At 49.5% G+C, this 15,912-nt stretch overlaps 1 protein-coding gene and 1 pseudogene across 2 annotated transcripts in view; one reads left to right on the plus strand and one right to left on the minus strand.

The window, feature by feature from the left end:
- Nucleotides 1-2,650: 2,650 nt before the first annotated feature.
- LOC103744773 lies at nt 2,651-2,993 on the minus strand (annotated as a pseudogene).
- Nucleotides 2,994-12,891: 9,898 nt separating this feature from the next.
- Nucleotides 12,892-15,912, plus strand: part of LOC103744764 (cytochrome b561) — an 11,858-nt gene continuing 8,837 nt past the window's right edge. Inside the window, exon 1 of one of the 2 annotated variants that reach the window (XM_017801525.2) lies at nt 12,892-13,017. The gene's annotated coding sequence lies outside the window, so the exon portion shown is untranslated. The remainder of the gene's footprint in view (nt 13,018-15,912) is intronic. The other variant, XM_017801524.2, reaches the window with a different exon arrangement.

The following is a 15,912-nucleotide window of genomic DNA, read 5'->3' on the forward strand; positions in this document are numbered from 1 at the left end:
CTGCTCTCCCTCCTTCCCATAAAGTTGGAGGACTTACACAGTCTACATGCATAGGCAGTGCTAAGTATCTCGCTGTTGTTTTGTTTAGTTTTTTGAGACAAAGTCTCCCTGTAGCCCCAGCTGGTCTGGAACTCACTATGTAGATCAGGCTAGCCTTGATCTCAGAGAGATCTGCCTGCCTTTGTCCCCTGAATGCTGGCCACCATGCCTGGCTTACTGTTTTGTTTTGAGCTAGAGTCAGAACATGCAGCCTAGGCTGGCCACAAATTGGTGATCTTCCTACCTGGGGTCACAGATGTGCACCCATGCCCAGTCAAGCATCATGCATGCTCTTTGGAGTCAGGATATTGTTACTGTTTAATCTCAATCTTAAACCCAATTCTCCTGGTTTTGCCTCTAGTAAAGTCAAAGTTCCCTCTGTTGATGTCCTTATGTGAGCAGGGACAGGATAACACCTCCCCTAGCCTGGCTCTGTTTGGCTGCTCTCTCCTACCCACCATCTCCCCAGCATTCAGTAAATCGTCCCAGGAGGGATAAAGATATTCTAAAGAGCGACACTTGTGTCCCTTCCTTTGGCTAGCAGACCACTAGTTTCTTGGAGACCACTGCTTGCCCCAATACTTTAAAAAATATAGCTCTTTTGGGGCTGGAGAGATGGTTCAGTGGTTAAGAACACTGGTTGTTCTAGCAGAGGACCCGGGTTCGAATCCCAGCACCCACACAGCAGCTAACAACTGTCTGTCTCCAGTCCCAGGGGACCTGACAGCCTCTTCTGTCCTCCGCGGGCATTGAACAACATGGGTGCACTTACCTACATGCAGGCAATACACACATACACATAAAATAAGAATAATAAAATTAAAAAAAATATATATATATATATGTAGCCAGGTGTGGTGGCACACACCTTTAATCCCAGCACTCGGGAGGCAGAGACCAACAAAAGTAGATGTTAGTCACACCTCGTGGCCTTCACAACAGCATCCGGACTGTGCTGACACAGAGGAAAAAGGGCCCCTTTCAGGATTCTTAGCCTCATTCATAAAAGAAAATAAGAATGGACTCAAGTGGAAGCTTTAGGACAATTTTATTAGAATTTAAAGAAAAAGCCTCAGGGCAGACAAGCTGTGAATCTTGGCAGCCGCCTTGAGGAGGAGAACGGAGGGGAGAAGGACAAAAAGCCGTGAAGCCATGCTGGTTAGAGCCTGCGTGGAGGTTAGACATGTGGCGGACTAACAGCCACATTGGGGGGGGGGCTTTAGGGAAAAAGTGAAGAAATATAGAATGCTTGGCGCAGCCCAAAGTGTTAGTAAAAACATGCTTAGAAAAGGGATATGAAGAAGAAAAAGAGATACGCTTTTCAGAAGAGCAGGCAGACTTCGAGAGGGCCACATGTCTGTGACTGGGTCCAGAAGCACTGCACTGGGAGGTGGGAGTCCAGTCAGGAAAAGTTCACTATCTCATTAACGCATTAGGTATTCCGTCCATCTATTTAGCATAATTTAAGGTGAACCCGCCTTCCTGGGGGTGGTCCTATGTCTAGGTGATTGACCAGTGAAACTGGAAAGGTGGGTCTTCCAACAGATAGACCAGAGATTTAATTTTTTTAAAATTATTTTTATTTTATGTGTATGAGTGTATTGCTTGCATATAGATAAGTGTACCCATGTTGTGCAATGCCCTCAGAGGTCAGAAGAGGGTATAGGAGCCCCTGGAATTGACGTATGGTTGTTAGCCGTCATGTGGGTGCTGGAAATTGAATCTAGGTCCTTTGCAAAAGCAGTCAGTGCTCTTAACTGCTGAGCCATCTCTTCAGTCTGAGATTTAACTTTTTTGACCAGTTAGACTTATGGTGCCTTTTGTTACTCTAACACTTCAAGTATTTAAGACACCATTGGATGAAATCCCCAAAAGACCTGCCTTCTTGTAAGGTGAGGTGGTTGTCTCCCCTAAACCAGGATCTTTTAGGGGAGGAAAAGACAACTTTAGGGCTTAATTTGTTCCCAGTGTTAATTGTTTTTTATCACACTGGAAAAAGGCATGCTCAGCCTGTGCTGCTGGGAAAGTGGGAGAGGTTTGCAAGGAGGGTTGGTGTTTATTACACAATTAAAATAGGCCAAAAAATAAGATGACTTATTTTGTTTTGTTTTTAAGACAGGATCTCACTATGTAACAATGGTTGCCCTGGAACTTGCTAGTCTTGAACTCATAGTGCTGGGGTTAAAGGCATGGGTCACCATGCCTGGCCAAAATGACTTTTAAGAGCCCAAGGCTGGGGCTGGAGAGATGGCTCATCGATTAAGAACGCTAGTTGTTCTTGCAGAAGACCCAGGTTTGAATCCTAGCACCCACATGGCATCTAACAACTGTCCATAACTCTAGTCCCAGGGGATCCAATGGCCTTTTCTGTCCTCTTGGGCATTGCATGACACAGGTGCACTTACCTACATGCAGGCAATACACTCACACACATAAAAAAATAAAAATAACAAATAAAATATTAAAAAAAAAAAGAAACCAAGGCTACCCCTGTAGACCCAGGCTGGTCTGGAGGCTGAGCTGGGTACCCTCCTGGCGTGATTCACAGTGATCAGAGGTTTCTCGCTCCCATGTGCCAGGGCTGCTTCCACCAGGTAGTCGAGCTCCACTTTCATCTTGTACACATCTCACAGAGAGCATTGATGGTGGCAGAGCATTGATGGTGGTGAAGAGGCAGATCTTCTCCAGGTACTCCTCTGCCCCATTCTGGCCCTTGGACAGTGCTTTCAGGATGCTGGACTTGTAGGGTGCTGCATACAGTGCTGCCTTGGGGATCTGCACAGGCAGCCCTGGTACTTCTTTAGGGCAGTCTCATAGGCCTCGTTGGCATTGATGTGGATGAGGTTGGGGTGATCCTCGTGGGGCCCCCTGTCACACAACCTCTGCAGGAACACCTGGTTGAAGCACAGGCCCCTTTTCAGCCACAGCAGCACCAGTGTAGGCCCCACACCAAGAATAAGTCAAGGAATAAATAAACATTTAAATGTATTTGAAAAGAAACGGAAAAAAAATATCCTTGCTGAGCAAACTAAAATGGGTCTGTAGCTCTAGCTAGGCTCTAGACAGGTCAGTGGTCTTTATTTGGGGGCTTGTCCACTGCAGTCCCCAGGCCAGGACCTCCTCTTCATCTTCTGTCTAGAATGTCCCCCTACAGCCTGTTTACCACCCATCTTCCTTCAAGGCAGGTCTTCCCTGACCTTATGCACATCCTGGCATATCTGTCTCCCTTCCTCAGCAGCCACAATTCTTAGACTCACTGTTCCAGGCTCTACCTGGCTGCCCAGTGCACAATAGGTGTGCTCAGAGCTGGACTGGGAAGGAATGGTCAATAACCAGCCTCCTTGGCAGCAGATGGGGGATGGGGGCTGTGGGTGTAGGCCATCCCAGGCTTCCAACTGGCCCAGGATATTGAACTGGGCTCATCAGGTGCTGCCCAGGCACTGCCAGTTCTCTCCCACACTGGGAACCTTGGCTGGGTGCCTAGCTTAGACCTCTGAGGCTATGGTGACTAAAACTCCATGCTTCTCACCCAGCATCTGTGTGTCTCCTCCTCATTATTCCCACAGAGGGGCCAGGAAATTGAATGTAGGAGCTCGCATGATGAAGAGCAAAGATTATGCCTCCCAGAAGCTCCTGGACCTCAGAAGATGGAAATGGAGGGGAGGAAAAGACTGGGAGAGACTCAACACAGTTACAGTGGCGGTCCAGACAGAAACAAGGACCCATAGAGACAGAAAGAGCAGGAGGATGGCCACCATCTGAGTAGTGACTGGAACCTGGTCAGGCCAACACCCACTGGGCTGTTGACCTCATCAGGGGATCCAGAACAGAGGAGGCAATTCTATCTTTGAGGCCCACCCCTGAGGAATTTCCACTGCTCCATAGGCAGCCTCCTGTCCCTGTCTAACCCATCCAATCCTGCCCCCAGCCCCTCCATCACTAGCTCCCTGGAAGGTGCCATTCTACAGGCATCTGGAACCTGCTTTTTGCTAAAAAGCCTAACTCCTCACTTGGCTCACTTGATAACTAAAGGTAGGATAAGCCTGGCATCTCTATCTTCATTTTGTGTCTGTCTCCTTTACTTTGCATGAGACTTCTGCTTTTCTCTTCATGAGTCAAGTAGTGTCTGACCTCATTCCCCTGCAAGGTTGACAGAAATAAGGCATTGTCCTAAGCTCTAAGTCACTTTGAACTCCAGGAACTTCAAAGCCCCACAGGACAGGCTATCTCTCTCCCCCATGCGCCCTCACCTCAGAGGAGACAATTATCTACCAGAACAAGGCTGCAGGAGCCATCAACTCATGAGAACCCATTTCTCCCCTCTGCAGGGGTAAGGACTTCTGAGATGATCAAATCACACCAAGCCCTGAGTAGGGCTGCTTGAATATACATCCTTTTGACACCCCCCCCCCAAGTTTTTCTATCAGGTGCTTTCAACATGCAGCCCAAAGGTCCCATGTAGCCCCAGATGCAGCTCAACCCCAAATTGTAAACTTGGTTAAATTATTACAAGATTTATTTTTTTTCAATTTTCTGGTAACTTGATTGCAGATTCTCCAGCCCAGATGATGACAACATTGTCTTGAAATGTAAAACAAGTTGAAACAGAAACTCCTGTCAGGGAGTCAGTACCCTGAAGACAAACTTGGGGTCACTAGACCCCTCATTTGTTTTTTCACACACTGATTGACTCTCCTGTCTCTGCCTTTTGCCAATACTCACCTCTAATTGGTGGATTGAGGCAGACAGCCGAGTCTAGACTCCTGGAGCCAGGACTTGTGCCCTAGCACTCAGTTGTACTGGAGGCACTTCCTGGCAGTGAAGATGACCTTGCTTCACTTGAAGTTGTTTCCTTTGTTCTAAGAAGCACCTCTTTGTAGACACTGGACAAAAGTCCCAAGGTAGAGGGAGAATGGCTAGGCAGAGGCCAGAGCATGCCATCCTCTTGGGCAGGGGGGTGACAGGTGTGTGAGGAGGAGCAAAGTGCCTGTCCTCTCTTAGCAACCTTCTACATGGTTGGTTGTCAGAAGTGCTCTGGGACTTTTGTGAGGAAGCCACCTAGATTTGGGTGACAGAAAGGTGGTACCACCCTGGGCTCTATGTAGTCAGTACTGACCTGGCTTCCTGGGTGTCTTGGGATGGTGTAAAGTGGGTGAGGGAATGTAATACAGCATCGGGCTACTGGAAAGTTTAGAGTCCAGGCTGCCTGACATGGGATGATCTCACTTGCTGGTGTGTAGCTGGGGAATACAGCTGAGTTCCCCTCCACCAAGACTCAAAATGGCTAAGATTTATCAATTGAAGAGAGTTCATGGAAGGAGAGAACAACTCTTTAAAATAGAGGTGCGTACTCAAAGCCATGATGTGAAGTGAACTCGCATAGTTGGGAAGGATCATGATTTCTCCAGGGGGTCTGGAGAGATGGCTCAGTGGTTAAGAGAACTGGTTGTTCTTGCAGAAGACCCAGGTTCAGTTCCCAGTGCCAACATGGCAGTTAACAACCCTCTGTAACTCCAGTTCCAGGGGATCCAATGCCTTCTTCTGACCTCTGCAGGCATTGTATGACATGGGTGCACTTACATACATGTAGGCAATATACTCATACACATGAAATAAAAATAATAAAAGATTTTTTTAAAAGTCTGTAAGTAGCAACCTTATATTTCTCAGGCCCTGAATCTAAGATCCTGTCCTAGAGAAACAGTTTTTGTGTCCTAGAGTTCAGGGGTAGGCACTCAGAATCTCTGAGTTGTAGAGGGACCCAGTTTCTACTCTGTTCTAGGGCTAGCCCTTTGGATGCCTGGAATAACAGGAAGGTCTGAGGTGGTGATGATGCCAGAGACAGATCAATCATAGATGGTGGATGAGGACAGGCTGAGGGTGTGAGACCCCCCCATGTGGTGTCATGTTCTCTATCATCATCATCATCATCATCATCATCATCATCATCATCATCATCATCATTGTCATCCCCCTGTCTCCCCTCCTCTGGCTTCAACCACTTCTTAGGTTCTCCCATTGCCTGTGGCTTCCTAGGTAGGAGATACTTTGGGCTAAGGGGAAGGTACCCTTCAAATCTGAAGCACCTCTCCTGATAGGGGAACTCAAGGCAGGAAGCAAAGGCCAAGACCAAAGTCAACAGAAGTAGGAAGGATGGAGGCAGGACGTGGCAGAGCAGGGAGAGGGGAAAGCCTGAACCTAGGACAGCAGATTGTGGTCAGGGAGTGACTCCTGAGGAGTCAGCAGGCTCACTGTGGCCACCAGAGGTATGGCCTAGCTCTCAGCCCCCATCTTCTGTTCTGGGTGTAGCTGCAGTTCTAGTGAGGGATAGGGTTGTTGTGGACCAATTGATAGATTGTGTAAATTGCAGGAGAGCCATAAGCTTCCTTAAAGGAAGCCATAAGGACATAAATTCCTCAAGGTAGCCAAATGGTGCAGATTGGCAGCTTGGCCTTTGCTCTAGTCTTATCAACTGGTCACTTCCCTGGCTGACAGAGACTGTTTACAAGGCCAGCCTAACTCCTGCTGTGCCATAAGAAACTTACCTGCTCTGGTGGCTGGCCTTTGCTCAAGCCTTATCAACTGATCACTCCCCGGACTGACAGAGAATGTTTACAGTCAACCTAACTCCTTTAGGTGCCAATAACTTGCCTGCTCATCCTGAGAAGTAACCTCAGGAAGAAGACCCTCAATTACCCCAAGGACACTGACACCTGAGACTGAGCAAATTCCTACAGCTGTGTTCAGCAGAGTTCCTATAGAAGTCCAGATTGTTCTGCCTTTCTCTGCGGATGCCTGTTTCGGTGGACCGCAGAGGCCCTTTGCTATGGTCTCTTGAATAAAGGAACATATGCTTTGCCTGTTGCAGGTCTGGCTCTGGTTCTTATTTCTTAACTTTAAACTCCTTCATTTTTCTGCTCTCCTAAATCTAACACCTATGACTGGGAATCTCTGTCTGGACTTTTGCCCACAGCCAGTAGAGGTAGCTCCTAGGTCATGCCTGGTAAGGCTCAGACAGGCCACCACATCCTCACCATACTCCCTGGGATGTAGGACTTGGCTGAGAGCCAGGGCTATATATCAAGAGTTGCAGTGGCTTCAAGGAACCAGGATAGGAACTCTGGGAGGCCCAAGGCTTTGGACAAAGAGCAGGAGTCCCAAACCTGTGGTTCATGGCTGGTTGGTGGAGGTGAACACAGGCCTGTCATTATCAACAGCTCCTCCCTTCCACTTATCTACTGACACCATCAGAGGGTATAGATACCCCTGCACCCAGGGCCTCACTCCTGGCTCCAGCTTACAGTGTTTCTTGCTGTCCACAATTCCCCCAGTGCTCTCATAGCAAGTCTTTAGTGTTTAAGGATTGACTGACTGGCCACATCTCAAGGAGAGAAGTGGGGAGATGGGGAATGAGGGCATAAACTTCTCAACATTTCTTACTGGAGGGAAGGCTGAAGGTGAGTGTGATCAGAGCTGGCAGAGGCTCCAGGACCTCCTGCTTAGCCATACCACTGGCCATAGGCACACCCAGGATGGATGGGGGGAGCCTGCCTGTGCCCTACCCACCACAGTGAATGTGATTAGACACAGACACAATTATGGGCCTATGGAGACTGTTCAGATGTCCCATGCATCACAGGTCGGGGCCCTGGCACATATTCCATACCTTCAACCTCTGCTCTCTAATGACCTGTTTGCATGCCTGCCTCCCATCTCTGCACACTCACCTAACTTCTCCATCGGAGGGAGCAGAGTGGCAGAGGGCAGGGCAGAGGGTAGAGAGTTGTGCACGTTCCTGCCTCAGGGCCTTTGCCCCTGCTCTGCCCTTTACTGGAATTACCTTCCCTAGAGTTTCCCATGGCCTATGTCCCTACTTCTGTCCCCTCAGACAGTCTTCCCCAGCACCAGCTCAACATCGGCCACCCCTTGCACCTCTTCCTACATTATTACTGTTTCATAATTTGTCATGTTAAAGCATGATGCTTGTGCTTTGTGCAACTAGGTTTATGTGCACAGATGAATGTACATATATAGAATTTTTTAATTTACTTTAAAATTAAAAAAAATTGTTTTATGTGTATGAGTGTTTGCCTGCATGTGTGTGCAATGCCCACAGAGGCCAGAACAGGGTGTCAGATTCCCCTGGAACTGGAGTTAGGGACAGCTGGTAGCCACCATGTGGGTGCTGGGAATCAAACCTAGGTCCTCTGCAAGAGTAGCCAGTGCTTTAAAAATTTAACCATCTCTCCAGCCCCTTTATTTATTTATTTATTTATTTATTTATTTACTTACTTTCTTTTGTATGTATGAGTGTTTTGCCTGCATGCCTGTAAGTGCATCATACTCATGCAGTACCCACAGAGATCAGAAGAGGGCTTTGGATCCCCTAGAACTGAGGTTACAGATGTTTGTTAGCCATGTGGATGCTGGAACTTGAACCCAGGTCTTCTGCAAGAGCAGTCAGTGTTCTTAACTGCTGAGCCATCTCTCCAGCCCCTGTTAGTTTACTTCTTATTTCTTGATTTCTTGCTTTTTCCCACTTCATGTGAGTCACATGAAAGCACAGTCTTTGTCTCTCTTCATTATTACTGTCTCTTAGGGGCCTAGAACATCATCTGGCAAGAAGCAGGTGTCCATTATCATTCTAGAAGGAAGGAGGGAGGGAGGGAAAAAGAGAAGCAAAGGGGAGGGAGGGAGGCAGGGTAATGGAGAAAATGATCCCGATTCTCTCTCCCCAAGGGGCTGCACAGAAACAAGCTATAGGCTGGGAAAGCCCACTGCCTTGGCTTCCTCCTGCCTTGGGGCCCCAGTGCCCACACACCACTTCTTGCAAGGCTGGCCCCCTACCCTTCTTAGCCAGCCTGGGTCCTGTCCCCTCAGGGCCCAGTAGAGAGGAAAAGTCAGCCTGTCTGATCTGGTTGCTTCTTCCTGTCTGGGCTCAGTAATCATGGTGCTGCTGTTTGTCTAGGTCTTGTCTTCTCAGACTGGACCAGTCTTGGAATCAATCAGGGATGTGGTGACAACCCACAGCCTTTGACATCCCTTGGGGCAAAGCCCCTCAATATTCCAGAGGTTCAGGTGACTCACTGTCTTCATTGGCTCTGGAAGCACTGTAGCTGGTGGCCATTCTGGCTGCTACTTCTGCCACCATGGTGGTCGTTCCAATGGATGCTCTGTTCATGTCCTGCCATGGCTGCTGCTTTTCCGGTCACCTCTAGTGCACAGGAAGCTGGAAGATAGGTTTTTCTTCTTGAGTGACTCATGGTTCTACTTTAAGCTCATCGAGGTAGCCATTAAGTATACATACATACACACACACACACACACACACACACACACACACACACACACACAATTCCTCTGGGAGTGGGCCTGAGGATGCTGCTGCCTGGGCTGAAGGCTGGCCAGGGGACATTGCAAGGCAGGACCCAGGTTTCAGAGCTGATAAGACTTTGGTTCAGGCCTCTAGGTTTTTCACAGCCCTCTTCACATTCCTCTGGCCTTTAGGGACCCACGCACACTTGGGAACCAAGCTCACCAGGCCTTCTGTGGTGTGGTTCTTTATCCTTCAGTCAGAAATGAGGTTTCTGGCCTCTCCCTGCATGCAGTGTTGCCAGGCTGACACCTGAGCATCTTGTAGCAGTGTAGTTCTATGTTCCATGGCTCGTGAAGCCTTCTCAGTCCCTTGTAATGGGGCATCCTGTTCCCAAAGGGATGAAGGATATACATATTTGGGTTTCCTTGGAATGCTTTAAATGCCTCTCCCTGAGTGTCTTCTATGGCTCCACTTGCCCGTTGCAATTTGAGAACAGTGTTGTGCCTGGTCTATTGCTGCTGTGTCCTCAGCGTCCTCCCAGCCCCCAGTGCATACTATACCAAGTATAGGAATGTAAGAATGAACCATGTTCATGAGTCATACAAAGTCTTAGAACTAGGAACCTGTCTTTACTCTGCATACCCTCTGCAGTCCAGGCTCAAGCCTGAAAAGTGCTAGATGAGACTTAACTGGGTGGTTCCTGGCTCTGAGAGGGTTTCACTTGCTGGGGGTGGAGAGAAGGTCCTTCTCCTGTCTTTCTTGAACAAGAGCAAAGGTAGAATTGCCACCTAAAACATGGGTCATCTGGTTACATTTGAGGAATAAATATTTAGTATGTTGTAATACTTGAGATATATTCATGCTAATTTTTTTTTTTTTGGTCTTTTTTGAGACAGGGTCTCCCTGTAGTCCCAGCTAGCCTGGAACTCGCTAAGTAGACCAGGCTGGCCTCAAACTCACAGAGATCCTCTTACCTCTGCCTCCCGAGTGCTGAGATTAAAGGCATGTGCCACCGTGCCCAGCCTCATGCTAAATTTTATTTTAAAGATTTTTTTTATGTTTAAGTGTGTGTCTGTGTGTGTGTGTGTCCATCTACAGAAACCAGAGGTGTCAGATTCCCCAGGAGCTGGAATTACAGGCAGTTGTAAGCTCCTCAATGTAGTTGATGGGAATTGAACTCAGGTCCTGTGGAAGAGCAATACATACTCTTAACAGCCTCATGCTAAATTTAAAAAATATTTATGATTCTTATTTTATGCATATGAGTGTTTTGTCTGCATGTATGTAAGTGCATAATGCCTGCAGAGGACAGAAGAAGCCATTGGATCCCCTGAAACTGGAGTTATAGGCAACCGTTAGCAACCATGTGGGTGCTAGGATGCAAACCTGGGTCTTCTGAAAAGACAGCCAGTGCTCTTTAACCACTGAGCCATCTCTCCAGCCCCAGAACAGCAAGTGCTTTTAACCTCTGATTGCTAATTTTTTTTTTTAAGTTGAAATTTAACTGAGAATCCTGGCGATTTCTCCCTCTGCTTTCTGAGTCTGGTAATCTTCAGGAGAGTCAGCCAGGTGGGAGTGGGTCTCAGGAAACTTCTGGTTCTTGAGAACAAGATCCATTCTGCTCAGAGCCCTGGCACTCCTGCTCTTTAATGCTTTTGATCCGAGGTCCAGAATCACCCCTAGCACACTGAGCCCAGGCTCCTCTACATCTCTAACCCCCACTACACTGCCACACTGGTGGTCAGGAACTGCCTTCTGAAGCAGTGAGATTGGAGACTTGAATGAGCCCAGTGATGATCTAAGAAATCAATATAACAGAGCAGGAAGTGTGTCAAGTGCAGAATTCTACACACAGAGGTCCTCCGCATTTCAAGACTGGACTACATCTTTGTGTGGCCCAAGGAGGGGTGGTAAGGGAACTCTGCCTGTCTAAGCTGTAGGTTCTTAGGCTTCAGAGGTAGGAGTTCCTGCTGTAGGGAACAGGAAAAGGCACTCTGGAGGTCTCTCAGCCTGGGCTGGGGTCTCTGGAAGCTGGACCAGGCTGGCCCTAGTGCTTGACAGCACTTTGATGGGTTCCCCTATTTTTATAAAGTGGGGTGCATGGATGCATGGGCCCTTATGAGTGAGTCCTCACAGGCTGAGGCAGAGGTCTCTCCCTCTCTTCAGCAGGCCCCTGAGAACACGTCAGGGGTGGGGGCTGGGGGTGGTGTGTTCTCCTAGGAGAAAAGCACAGCTGCTAGCTGCAAGACCATGTGGGTCCCATGAGTCCCCAAGGCACTGAAAGTCCTGCACCATAACCAGGGAGCTCAGCACTTCAAGATTCTGTCTTGCCAAACCTGTCTGCCCCTCCTCTTCCTCCAGGAAGCCCAGAAGTACCCACCAAGCAACAGGAAATGAATGGCTCTACTCCACCTTTAGTTTGTAAGTATTTATTGCCTGTTAGCATACCAAGGAAGCTGTTGCTTTCTTTAAAATGTCCATTAACTTCCTCCAGATGAAAAGCTACCATAACAGAATTCTGATGCTTGGATGGTTTAAACTTGGTCACTCCAAGGGAACTGGTCGTGTTGGTGCAATCTCAACCATGCGCTCCCTCTAAAAGGGTTTCTGGCCTAGCCCTCCAGATTCTGAACTCTGCCACACGGAAGTTCCCAGTATGCCAAGGAGTTCCAAGGACTTCCTTCCGCTGGGTGAGGGCAGGTAAGAGGCCAGTTCCACAGCCAAGGATGCTTTGCCTCACAGGGAAAGAGACCCCATTTCTCTCCCACTCTTGGCCCCTTGATAACTATGGTTCAGCATCCAACAGGAAAGAACCTTTTGTTCCAGGCTTGTAGGAAGTCTGCACTGAGCCCTTATCTACCCACAGCATTTCCTGGATAGGGGGCGGGGGCCAGAATCAGCTGCCCAAGTTCCCAGCCTTGGCAACCTCCAGGCCCAAGCCCAGACCTTGGCAACAGGTCTAGGCCTTCATGAAAGGCTGGGAGCGCCAGATCTCTCCTTTGGCTGGTTCTGACTCCGTCTGTGTCTATCTCGTGCAGAGCCTCCTGGCTTGGGAAAAAGGGAGGTAAAATCTGTCAACAATCATGTGTGTGTGACACGTAGGCAGAGGAGGGGAGGACAGGATTATTCCCAGCCTTCCAGTAAAGTACCATCTCCGCCCACGCCACCTGGGGAAGGGGTGACCTTCGGGTTCCCGCAGCTGCAGCGTGGGCCCGGGCCGTGCCTGACACCTAGCGGCCTCCTGAGCTCGGGCCGCGAGGGCAGGGGAGGCACGAAGGGTGCAGGGCAGAGGGCGGAGGGCCTGGAGCCGAGGCGCCCAGAGCAGGTGCCCTGCACCCACCGGGTCCTGACTCGGGTCGGCACCCGCCCCAGGCCGGAGCGAACCGGGCCGCCCATCCCCGCGGTGGGAGGCGGACGTGGGGTCGGGCAAGGCGAGTCGGGAGCCGGATCCTGAAGATTGTAGGAACTCAGGTCCGAGTGCGGGCGCCTTGCGGTACTTCCGGCCCGTTTGATTGTCGCCTAGTCGCGCGCGCACGCGCGGCGGCCAACCCGTCGCCGTGGCGACGCCGTCGCACCGCGGAGTCGCGGAACCTGCAAAGCAGCCCATGCGCTGCCCACGGAGCTGGCGCAGGCGGGGCTGCGACGGCGCGCAACTGGACGAGGTAGGCGGTGGGGAGCTGGGGGCCGCGACGGGGAGGGCGGCGGGGGCAGCTGGGAGTACGGCCAGGCGAGCCCCGGGCTTCCGAGCGCCCCCCCCTCCGTGCTCACCTGCAGCCGCCCCGCCCCAGGCTCAGCCCTGCTTCCCGGCTGCTGCGGCCCGGCCAGGTGCAGCGAGGACTCTGGCTCCTTCCTGGAGGAGGGAGTTCCTGCCACAGTGAAGGCAGAAAGAGGGTGGCGGGAAGGCTCTGCTGAAGTTAGGAAGGAAACTCCTGGCAGACCCAAGTTTAAGTGTAGGGGCTTGTGACCATGTTTCCGAGCAAGGTGGGTGGGAGCGAAGCCATCTCTGTTGGCCACAATTGTTCTTCGAAACAATTGTTCTGAACTTCGCTTCTTCTGCAGCTGGATTCTGTGTTGTAATGCTCGACAGGTGGATCCATTCTCCTCTTTTGACAATTCACCTTCCTTGGGTGAGATTAGGGGTTCCTAGACTGGCAGAAGCCTGACTCTTGGCTTTGGCCTTGGCCGGCGCTGAAGGGTGGGTACAGCAAGTACGGAACTACTCTGGAAGGGAGGGATCTGCTGCTGTCTTTACATCTCCACTTTCCAGCAACCCCCCCCCCGCACTGCGTCACAAGACATAGAAGGGTCCTTGGGGCCCCTGGCCTCCCTCCTGTTTGCCCTCTCTTCTCTTCTTTCGGTCTTGGCAATCACAGGGTTTTCTAAGATTAAAGTTCCGTCTTAGGTCACCTGGATTCTGTTTCTTTTCATATCAAAAAAAAGCAAAGCAAAGCAGGGCCACCTCTTTTAAATACCTTGATATCTTCCCAGTAATTGGATCCAGGTCAGAAAATACTGGACTGCTCTAACCCCACCCCTTCGTGGGAGCAGCTCCTGGAACTAGCAGTGGAATAGCCCACAAATGCCCTGTCCCACCTCCTTCCTAGGCCTCTTTATAAGAGGGTTCTGGGTTGGTGAATCCTTGTCCTAGTTACTTTCTATTACTATGATAAACACCGCGACCAAAACCAACTTGAGGAAAGGGTTTATTTCAGCTTAAAGTTCAGTTCTTCATCCAGGGGGACCAGGGCAGGAGCTCAAGCAGGAACCTGGAGCACAAACCAAGGAGGAATGCTGCGTACTGGCTTGCTCCTGTAGCCTGTGCCCAGCCTGCTTTCTTATACAACATGTCCAGGGGTGGTACCACCCACAATGGGTTAGGCCCTTTCACATCATTCAATAATCAAGAAAATGCCCCACAGACATGGCTACAGGTGAGACCAGTGGGAGGAAATTCCTTGTTGGAGGTCCCTCTACCCAGGTGTGTCAAATTGACAACTGACACTATCCAGCACACCCATCATGAGAAATAAAATGCCTAAAGCCAGCTTCACTGGGAAAATATTCTCCACTTTCTACTTAATTCATAATTGAATTTGGGGAATATAAAATATCAGAGATTAAAAGCAGACTACTTGGACCAAGTGTGGTGACAGGTGGCTGTAATCCAAGTACTTAGAAGGCTGATGTAGGTGGCTATAAGTTTGAGACCAACCTGGGCCATGTAGGGAGACCGTGATCCAACCTTATCTAACAGCAACAAAAAACTAAAAGGCTGCTCTGCATTCTTCCTTGCTGGAGAAGTTTCTGTTCTGTAGGCGGCAAGGGTTATGATGGGCAGAAGTAACATTAGAGGGGTGTGTGCTGTCCTGCCATCTGGCTCTCAGGCCCCCAGCCTCACGGATCAGTCGCTACTGTTGTGATTAGCTGACACATTAGGAGCAGGTTTATTTTTTGTTCAGTTGCTGCTTGACTTAATGGCAGGCACTGTGTTAAGCACTTGTGCATATCCATCCATCCATGCATATCTCCCCCCACCCGCTTAACTTTTCTGTAGTCTAATAATGTAGGTCTCACTGTCCCCTCACCTTACAGATGAGGAGGCAGGCTAAGAGAAGGGACATGGCCTTCCTGTAGTACATGGTCTTAAAGAGTGGAGCCCATTTTGAATTCCTGTTTTTCTCTCCCAGGCTGCATTGGGGCCCCTCCCTCCTCCACAAAATTAGATAAGAATGATACTTTCAAATTGTGTTGGCATAAAGGTAGGTAGCATTACAGACTGGATTAAAATTAAATCATTTTCCTTCAATCCTAAAGATTTTTTTTTCCTTCTGCTTTGAACAGAAAAACATCTCCCCCGCCCCTTTTTTGGCTGGTGTGAGTGCTGGCACCAAGTCTCTGCACTTGATGCTGACTTTAAGGTTCACTTTCTTCCCAGGAGCACCTTGGGTGCCCCCATCCAACAGTTCACCCTGGTTCTACCTTTTTCTCACTTCATTCTAGGAGAACCTCACCATTTTCACCTGTCAAGGAAGGCTCTAATCCCTGTCCCCGTCACAGTATTTTCTAACTTAAAACCTTGCTGCTGATAGGGAGGGTTATGGCTAAGTCAAGCTTCCCACTGTCCACCTTCCTCATGGTCCCTCTCTGCCTCCTGGGCTGTACAACATGTGCAGTGTCTGGTCCCGGTAATCATGTTAGGTGTGGTTGCCTTTTAATAAAGCACAGTGGGTCTGGAGGGGAGCTTGATGTACAGCACAGGTTAAAGCCTTGCGGGTAGCAGTGTCCCTGTGTGATTGCATTAAGTGGGCGTCAGTCTGCAGGTGGGTAATATGCTTGACTGGCACAGCCCAAAGTTTCACAAGCTGCCAGCGTCTTGTTCTCTTGGAGAGGAAGGAGAGTAATCCTGTAAGGGGCCCCAGGAGCCCTCTTCTGGCAAGACTGGCCCAAGTGTAGTGGTGTATTCAGGAGGTTGAGGCACAGAGATGTTGAGTTTGTTACATTGTAAAAGCCTACAGAGAGAGAGAGAGAGAGAGAGAGAGAGAGAGAGAGAGAGAGAG

The sequence above is a fragment of the Nannospalax galili genome, unplaced genomic scaffold, assembly GCF_000622305.1.
Source record: "Nannospalax galili isolate Female #2095 unplaced genomic scaffold, S.galili_v1.0 scaffold1023, whole genome shotgun sequence".
NCBI classification, from domain to species: Eukaryota; Metazoa; Chordata; class Mammalia; order Rodentia; family Spalacidae; genus Nannospalax; species Nannospalax galili.